We start from the raw sequence: 9,578 nt of genomic DNA, 5'->3' as shown, positions 1-9,578 counted from the left end.
CGCTATTCCGTAAGCACTTTCCTGAGCTGCTGTGTGCCATCTTTTGTGTGTGGGCCAAGGGAGGCAGGAGTGGTACATATGCCGTGTGATCTGCCCTGGAGAGGCAGAGCCAGCTGATAGACCCCGTGGTCCCTGTCCTTCCTCACGCCTTCCATCCCTCCTACGTGGCACAGCCATCCCATCCCACAGTGGGGCAGTGTTCACGTGCAGGGTCCTCTTGTCCGTCCCGTCCGTGCTGAACTTGAAGATGAACCACAAATGTGACCGCTGTCCTTCCCATTGCTAACACCCTGGTCCTAGTGCAATTTTATGTGGAGAAAGATGCAGTAAGCCAAGCATGCGTGTTGTAATAATGCCTAGAGCAGTGATTTTCAACCGTTGGGCCACAAGAATGTTGACAACATTCAGTGCCTGACTCTTTAGTCAGGGGCACTGACTTCTTTCCCCTGAGATTGTCAAGTACAAAAATGGCAACAGCCAACACAACAATCGCTGTCAGGCACAAAGTGCCCTGTCTTAAACCAGAAATCACAGCCTCTATAATAAGAGCTGCATCTATGGCCACATCACATAATAAGGTTGCATCTTCATTGGTTAACTTTTAATACCAGAAATCCTTATATAAGTGGAGGCACCTGATTTTTTAAAAAGTCACATTAGAGCCAAAAGGGTAGGCAATAACTATTATATATTTTTTTGTAAATCAATCAAAATTATAGCTATTTTTGTTGGATCAGCAAAAAACATAACATATTTTTGGTGGGCCACAGAACTTTGGTAATTAGTTTGTGTGTGCCATGAGATGAAAAGGTTTGGAAATCACCCATCCGGAGCAGCCATTAAAAAATGTGAAGCATGAACAATGTCAGTGACGCGAAATGGGATACTGACGAGGGGAAACCAGAAGAAAGGAATGAAGAATCACAGGAGCAAAGATCGAGAGGTATAAATAAAAACCAAGAAGCAATTACGGCAGAGTTAGACTCAAACTTATAAATATTTGGAATAAAACTTTAGAAACTAAACAATGCAATTAAAAGGCCAAGTTGTGAAACTGGACACAATTCTTAGTTACGGGTTATCAACAGGCCACTTTAACCAGGTTGATAATAGGAGGATAAAACTATATATTGTAAAAACATTCGAGTGAAAAAGAGGTGTGACTATTAATATTCATCAAAGCACACTTCAGAAGAAACATTACGGAGCAGGTGTGTCCAGCAACAGTTGAAGTTTAAACAAATACTAGAGTTTTGAAGTTTCACAGAGAAGAAATTGAAGAAACCTACATGACATAAGCAAATGTACAATTAAAGACAGCCATTTATTTTAATAATTGATAAAATTCATACAAAAATATTAACGACATCTGAACTCATAGAATGTCGCTAATTCCATACTTAAAGGGGCGTCAGTCACTAACTGCCTGCTGTACAGAAGAAGGACAGTATAAAGGCAATGATCTAAGATTATGACTGAAGCAACACACCCACAAAAAGTAAACTTAAGCACAATAAACAACAAAAGAAGCAATCAAAATAACAGAGGAGCCCTGGCTGGCATAGCTCAGTGGGTTGAGCACGGGCCTGCGAACCACATGATCGCGGTTCAATTCCCAGTCAGGGCACATGCCTGGGTTGCGGGCCAGTTCCCAGCAGGGGACACACCAGAGGCAACCATACATTGATATTTCTCTCTCTCTCTCCTTCCTTTCCCCTCTAAAGATAAATAAATAAAATCTAGAAAAAATTTTTAAAAGAATAACAGAGGAAATTAAGAGGTAAAAATGACATATAAATAGAAAAAATCAGCAGTCACAGTTTCATTACTTGGAACTATTAATACAATTGATAATAAAAAACATATATGGCTGATCCATGAGAAGGCAAGAAGCCAGGAGACCCCTCTGACTTGTGGAGGAGCAGGAAACACCTGGTTCGATCAGCAGACGTGCAGCTCGGTGTGCAGCTGCGAGGGAGGAAGCGGCGGCTGCCAGGCTGCAGCCTCACTGGGAAGCGTCCCAGAGGACAGCAGTCATGGGAAGCCCTCCCAGTGGGCAGGGCTTTAGGCAGGGCACCATGCCACGCACATTACTTCCAAGGAGAAGGCACTAGCAGTCAGGATATGCCCGGACGCATTGGCAGTGGTGAGCGGACTGGACACCTGNCTGCCCTGGAGAGGCAGAGCCAGCTGATAGACCCCGTGGTCCCTGTCCTTCCTCAGGCCTTCCATCCCTCCTACGTGGCACAGCCATCCCATCCCACAGTGGGGCAGTGTTCACGTGCAGGGTCCTCTTGTCCGTCCCGTCCGTGCTGAACTTGAAGATGAACCACAAATGTGACCGCTGTCCTTCCCATTGCTAACACCCTGGTCCTAGTGCAATTTTATGTGGAGAAAGATGCAGTAAGCCAAGCATGCGTGTTGTAATAATGCCTAGAGCAGTGATTTTCAACCGTTGGGCCACAAGAATGTTGACAACATTCAGTGCCTGACTCTTTAGTCAGGGGCACTGACTTCTTTCCCCTGAGATTGTCAAGTACAAAAATGGCAACAGCCAACACAACAATCGCTGTCGGGCACAAAGTGCCCTGTCTTAAACCAGAAATCACAGCCTCTATAATAAGAGCTGCATCTATGGCCACATCACATAATAAGGTTGCATCTTCATTGGTTAACTTTTAATACCAGAAATCCTTATATAAGTGGAGGCACCTGATTTTTTAAAAAGTCACATTAGAGCCAAAAGGGTAGGCAATAACTATTATATATTTTTTTGTAAATCAATCAAAATTATAGCTATTTTTGTTGGATCAGCAAAAAACATAACATATTTTTGGTGGGCCACAGAACTTTGGTAATTAGTTTGTGTGTGCCATGAGATGAAAAGGTTTGGAAATCACCGATCCAGAGCAGCCATTAAAAAATGTGAAGCATGAACAATGTCAGTGACGCGAAATGGGATACTGACGAGTGGAAACCAGAAGAAAGGAATGAAGAATCACAGGAGCAAAGAGTGAGAGGTATAAATAAAAACCAAGGAGCAATTATGGCAGAGTTAGGCTCAAACTTATAAATATGTGGAATAAAACTTTAGAAACTAAACAATGCAATTAAAAGGCCAAGTTGTGAAACTGGACACAATTCTTAGTTACGGGTTATCAACAGGCCACTTTAACCAGATTGATAATAGGAGGATAAAACTATATATTGTAAAAACATTCGAGTGAAAAAGAGGTGGGACTATTAATATTCATCAAAGCACACTTCAGAAGAAACATTACGGAGCAGGTGCGTCCAGCAACGGTTGAAGTTTAAACAAATACTAGAGTTTTGAAGTTTCACAGAGCAGAAATTGAAGAAACCTTCATGACATAAGCAAATGTACAATTAAAGACAGCCATTTATTTTAATAATTGATAAAATGCATACAAAAATATTAACGACATCTGAACTCATAGAATGTCGCTAATTCCATACTTAAAGGGGTGTCAGTCACTAACTGCCTGCTGTACAGAAGAAGGACAGTATAAAGGCAATGGTCTAAGATTATGACTGAAGCAACACACCCACAACAAGTAAACTTAAGCACAATAAACAACAAAAGAAGCAATCAAAATAACAGAGGAGCCCTGGCTGGCGTAGCTCGGTGGATTGAGCACGGGCCTGTGAACCACACGATCGTGGTTCGATTCCCAGTCAGGGCACATGCCTGGGTTGCGGGCCAGTTCCCGGCAGGGGACACATGAGAGGCAACCATACGTTGATATTTCTCTCCTTCTCTCCTTCCCTTCCTCTCTAAAGATAAACAAATAAATAAATGAAGTGTGAAGACCTTTGCATCCCATACTGATCGCCCGCAGAACACATCCACCCCAGGAAAGGTCTCAAGTCAGTAGACAAACCAAACGGGCAGGGTGACAGTAGCCAGACTGTCAGTAGCCGTGCAGACGATGTCAAGAGGGCACATTAATTCAGTATCCACAGGAGCAAAATGGAAGCTGGGCATCAGCCCGGCAGCACGGACTTCCATTTCCCGGGAGACGCAGCTATCCCCACTGCCCAACGCCTAGCGCAGTAGCAGCACACACCGAGCTGAGCCCGCAACACGGCAGCTCTCCTCAGAAACGCTAGGTGACCTCTTGATGTCAAGTGGACCCTGTGGAGCCACCTCGGAAGGGACAGTGGTTCCTTGTCAAAGGAACAGACACGTACTCTGTGCACGGGTTTGTCTTTGCTGCCCATAGGGCCTCAGTCACGCCCACTGTCCACGGCCGCCTTGAGCGTTCCCTCTGCCAGCATGGGACGCCATGTAGTATCAGGGCACGGGACCCACATTTCAACAAAAGAGGTGCATTAGCAAGCCCGGGATTGAGGAATCCAGTGTGACATTGCACATCCAATTAATTACACAGTAGCCGCCGTCGGCCTGACGGAGCTCTGGAACAGCCTGGGGGGGGCACAGCCAGAGCACCTGCTCGGAGGCAGTACTTCGTGAGGAGGGGACGTCCCCTGCAGTGTGCAGTGCACACTCTGAGCCACAGACCTCTGTGTGCTGCTGTGCTTTCAACAGGAAGGATGCGTGGGGCCGGGGCCCAAGTGATGGAAGCAGGTGCGACCTCACTCACCGTCCCTCCCAGTGACCTCAGGGGAAGTCAGTGTCCCCCTCCCTGCAACTCTTGGCCACTGAGCACTCTTGGGTGTCAAAAGGAGCCCACCTTCACCAGGGTCACAGCATGAGCCTCACTGAATTAACAGCTATGGGCGCAACCTGGTTAGTTGAGTCTTTTTCTCATGAATGTGCAGGCAAGCAAAGGAGCCACCACCTCGGCAGCAGGAATGGACATGGCCGTGAAGGAAAGGTGGGCTGCTCTGCACCAAGGGGTGGGGAGGAGGGTGTGTAGTACCCAGGCTAGCCACCTGACAGCTTCTTTGCAGGCCCCTGACCCGCTGTGATGAAATGGACAGGCATAGCGACCAGAGACTGAGTTAGGAGGATCTAGATTATGGGACCAGCTATGCCCTCCAGGCCAGCAGGGGTAGCGGCTGAGAGGAAACGAGAACTGATGGAGGAGAACGACAAGAAATGTCCACTGGGGCCAGCGACTAAATGAAGCGGTCTGGTTATACTTTTTCCACTGACTCCCTTCTTCTAACTGTGTCCTCTGCCAGAGTGACCCCTAAAACACCAGGCGAGTACCTGTGGAGGGAAGGGTTTGAACAATGCAGGGAACAGGCTGTTGTAGTCACGATCACACCTTTCAGGGGTTCCTCGATGTCCAGCTTGTTGGGGCGGGAGGTGGGCATGGAAATCAGTGAGTCCCAGCAGTCAGCTCCTGGGGCCTGCCTCAGCGGCGGAGACGCCTGGCCCCACCTCAGGCCCTTCTCAGAGCAGCCAGGCCGGGGGACAGAGGTAGGCAGGTCTACAAAGGTTCCTCGTCGTGCCCAAAGTGAGAAAACCCCGGTGGACAATATTCCTTGCCGAGCTCCGCAGAGGGTCGGACGAGGCTTTGTTAGGTCTGAACTGGGTTTGGCCCCTCCCTCTACCCAGCTCTGCTTCTCCTCCGTTCCTTTCCTGCATGGCGACCTTTAATAAGCATTTCATACCCAAACCTCTTGTCCATTCTCGCACAGAAACTGTCCTGGTTTTCCTTGCTGCTGTAACAAACTTCCACGGATTAGGTGGCTTAAAAGAAGACAATTTATTGTCTTCAGTTTGATAGGTCAGAAAGCGGACACGTCTTACGCCAAGGGGTTGAACTAGGTTTTGCCCCTTTCTGCAGACTCCGGGTCTGTCCCTTGCCTGCAGAGGCCACTTTTGCTCATGGCCCCTTCCTCCATGTCTAGGGCCGGTGACATCCTGCCTGTCTGGTGGCCCCTTCCTCCATGTCCAGGGCCGGTGACATCGCGCCTGTCTGGTGGCCCCTTCCTCCATCTCTAGGGCCAGTGACATCCTGCCTGTCTGGTGGCCCCTTCCTCCATGTCTAGGGCCGGTGACATCGCGCCTGTCTGGTGGCCCCTTCCTCCATGTCTAGGGCCGGTGACATCGCGCCTGTCTGGCGTTCTTCGGCTGTCACGTCTCCCTCTCGCTGAGCTCAGCCGGGAAGGGCTCTTTGGTTTAAGGGCCCAGATTTGGACCCACCCAGAATAGTCTCTCATCTCAATGTCCTTAACCCAATCCCATCTGCAAAGTCCCTTTTGCCATGTGGGGTCACAGGCTCATGGGCTCCCGAGACGAAGCGTGGACACTTCTGAGAGGCCACCACTGTTCTGCCAACCACAGAACCCGACAACCTCACAACTGTTTTGGCCTTCACTTTCTTATCTTCAAAACTGTGTGAGGTTAAAAGCTTCGAAGCTAGCTTTGAGACCTCATAAACCAAAGGCTCAGGAACTTGTGAGTCTCTGCAAATCGTACAAAATACATCATTGGTTTGTACACATGCACGTTTCTCTGAAGGTGGGGGGACGGCAGTAAACTTGCTTCCATTTCGTCTGGCCTTCAGAACCCCTGCCCTCAGTCCATCTGCACCCTGGACGAACGGTTCACGTGCTACTTCACGGCCGTGACAGGACAGCAAGCAGTCTTTGCACGGGAAATGCAGCTTCAAAGACGTTCTGTCAATGTGGGTACGGGTTGTGGGAGACGACAGGCACTTACACAGCCCCTGCTGTTCTTTGTAGCAGCGTTTATCGGCTGCTCCCAGGGACTCAGAAGTGACTGTGCTTAACATTCTACATGTCTTGTAAACGACCCTGTGAGAGATTCCCCTTAATCGTCGCAGAGTTGCAAACGAAGTGACACTTAAAAAGTTCTTTTCCTGAGGTTGTATAATGGGCTTTTTAGGGAGTCCAATCCAGCCCAAGTTCACGGTTCTAGAGCTTGCTCACTCCCAACAATCCACGAGAATTGTGCTCAAATAAACGTGCAAACATTTATTTCCTAGTTTTACTCAATGTCCGCCTCATCAAAACCTTCACAGCAGGTGTCTTGAGATTTGTATAGGTAAGAGTTACCCTAAGCACAGCTGGAATTAAGTCAGATCCCACTGGGTCTGGTTATACCATTTCTGAAGATGTGGAAGTCATCCCATTGTGTTTGGTAAATAGCCTTGTTCCAAGGTCCTGAGTACCCTACTCTCCTAGCCACCCTACTTCCTGGGCCCTCCAACGTTCTCAGGGTCTGGAAAATCACAGGTGAATACCCGGTCAGCAGGGACCTCCGGCCCCAGCCCCAGTGACACCGTGGTCTCCAGCAGTCCACGGTGTCTGCCTCCGTCCCAATGCGCAGAGTCTGACGAGGAGACAGGTTTAGAAAGCCATGTGGCTATTGTTAGACTGTCCTTAATTTCCGTGTCTCTGGTTATATTTTCTTTGCTTTTTTCTTTTGTTGATTATGTTTCAGTTAAAGGTGAGATCATACAGTGTCTGTCAGTTTGGGGAAATTATAGAAAGAACTTTATTCCGGGAAACTGAAGATTTGAATTCTAGTATATTGTTTTTAGCAATTAGTGTATGATTTATTTTCTCTGGTTGTTGTTTCCTAATCTACAAAATTAAAAATTTTAACTCTTTCAACAACAACAAAAAAGCCCTGGCTGGTGTAGCTCAGTGGATTGAGCAAGGGCCTGTGAACCAAAGGATCAGGGTTCGATTCCCAGTCAGGGCACATGCCTGGTTGCAGGCCAGTTCCCAACAGGGGACTCACAAGAGGCAATCATACATTGATATTTCTCTCCCTCTCTCTTTCCCTTCCCCTCTGAAAATAAATAAATAAAATCTTTAAAAATTTAACATAAAACTTTAAAAAAAAAGAAAGCCATACAGAAGTTTTAAAAAGGCATTTAAATATGTGTGGCTTTTGAAGGTAACCTAAAACAGATCAAGGTTCAAGTTCTGACTTCATTAGCACCTTGGGTGTAGCTCTTCATGATTCCAAGATTGCTTCTCCATCTGTGAAAAATAAGGAAACAAGACTTTAGGGTCATCCTGAGCTTTGGATGGGCTAATTATATAGAAGAACTACATTACGTTTAAAATACTCTACAATTGTAAAACGCTTTCTTCCATTTTTACTCTTAAAAAAGGGAAGTCAAAGAAGTATTTGTCTAATGAGATAAAAGTCTATACCTAGCTGTACTGTAAGTGCCCCCCGAACTACTAACGACCCTGTTGTTAACAGGCAAGTAATAGGCTTCGTCGTCGGAGTTTCTGGGTCCTGCAGCTGAATGCACCATTGCTCTGGAAATTAACCCACTTTTCTTCTTTGCCCAAATGGAGGGAGTCTTGTATCTTTCATTTAACTTCGAGAACTTGGAGCACACGGGCCTCTACCTTTGCTGCCCTGCGTGCTTCCAGGCAGAAAATAGACGATCGGAAACGTGTGTTGAAGCCATTTCTGTGGAATCACTATTTCTAGTGAATAACCCAATGTCTTACACGGGTGCTCTTTTATACATTTACATGTAGTCTCACACTTCTGTCTTTGTCAGGTCTGACACTGTGACATGGTGGGGACAGTAATAAGGTCAACACTCTCATACAAAGAAGCACCAGAGTGAACATATTCATGCTAAGCATCAGGCTACTGGTGATGTGAGGATATAAGCCACAGAGAGGTGGATGGATCGATGATGTGTGCGTGCGTGCATAGGTGTATGTACCTGTGTGTCAGGGTGCAGGTGCATACATTCACATGCACGTGTGTGCCCACCTATCTTTTTCTATCTACCTATCGAACAATCAATACTGAATAGTCACCCTTCTAAAATCACAAGCAAATGGCATGACTAGGCTCCCACCCAACTGCTAACTATTCTGATTTGCGGAAGGGTTTAGTGCTCTTACCTCATGTCATAAGTGTACTGGAAATGCTAAGGTGGTGGTGATCTCACCGATACAGAGTCCAAACAACACAGCTCCTCAGGTGTCAGTGCAGGTCCCGGAGCCTGAGGCAGAAATGCTAAAATGGTGGACACGGCTAACCTGGCAGGTGGTTTCACTGGGGAGGCAAAGAGCTCCTTTCCCAAGGGGCTGGCAATGGCGGCCATTCTTCCCACATCACTGACTCACAAGACTGCGGAACCAGAATGACCTGTCGTGTCAGGGAACACTACTACTCAGGGAGGGCTCGATCCATGAGCTGTTGGTGCGGGTGCTATGAGGCCCCATGAAGGTGCACCTGGCCAATGTGCACAATATTTGGGGAGCCTTGCTCCCACGAGGACCAGTTTCTGTCTGCTAACTCTGGGGGCTTCATTCTTGAGATGCAGTGGTGAAGATTATGTGGAAGAGGTTTTTCAGACAAGTTGCTACACTGTGTGTGTGTGAGAGAGAGAGAGAGGAAACAGAATTCTATTGAAGGAGTTTTTGAAGCCCAGAGCACCCTCCTAAGCTGCGTCATCATCGGCTCAGTCCATCCACAGGTGATCACTAAGCCTCCGTGATGGATGAGATGTGAGATGACACATGGGAAGAACACCATCCTCGGTGCAGGGACTGAAGGTTTCTGTGCTCCCCGACGTTCAGAGGTTGAACTCCTGAGCCTTGTTTCCCCTTTACATTCACAAAGGTGACCCATC

This window comes from Sturnira hondurensis, unplaced genomic scaffold, assembly GCF_014824575.4.
Source record: "Sturnira hondurensis isolate 20B ecotype Veracruz unplaced genomic scaffold, ASM1482457v3 Scaffold0006413, whole genome shotgun sequence".
NCBI classification, from domain to species: Eukaryota; Metazoa; Chordata; class Mammalia; order Chiroptera; family Phyllostomidae; genus Sturnira; species Sturnira hondurensis.
This window is presented reverse-complemented; position numbering follows the sequence as displayed.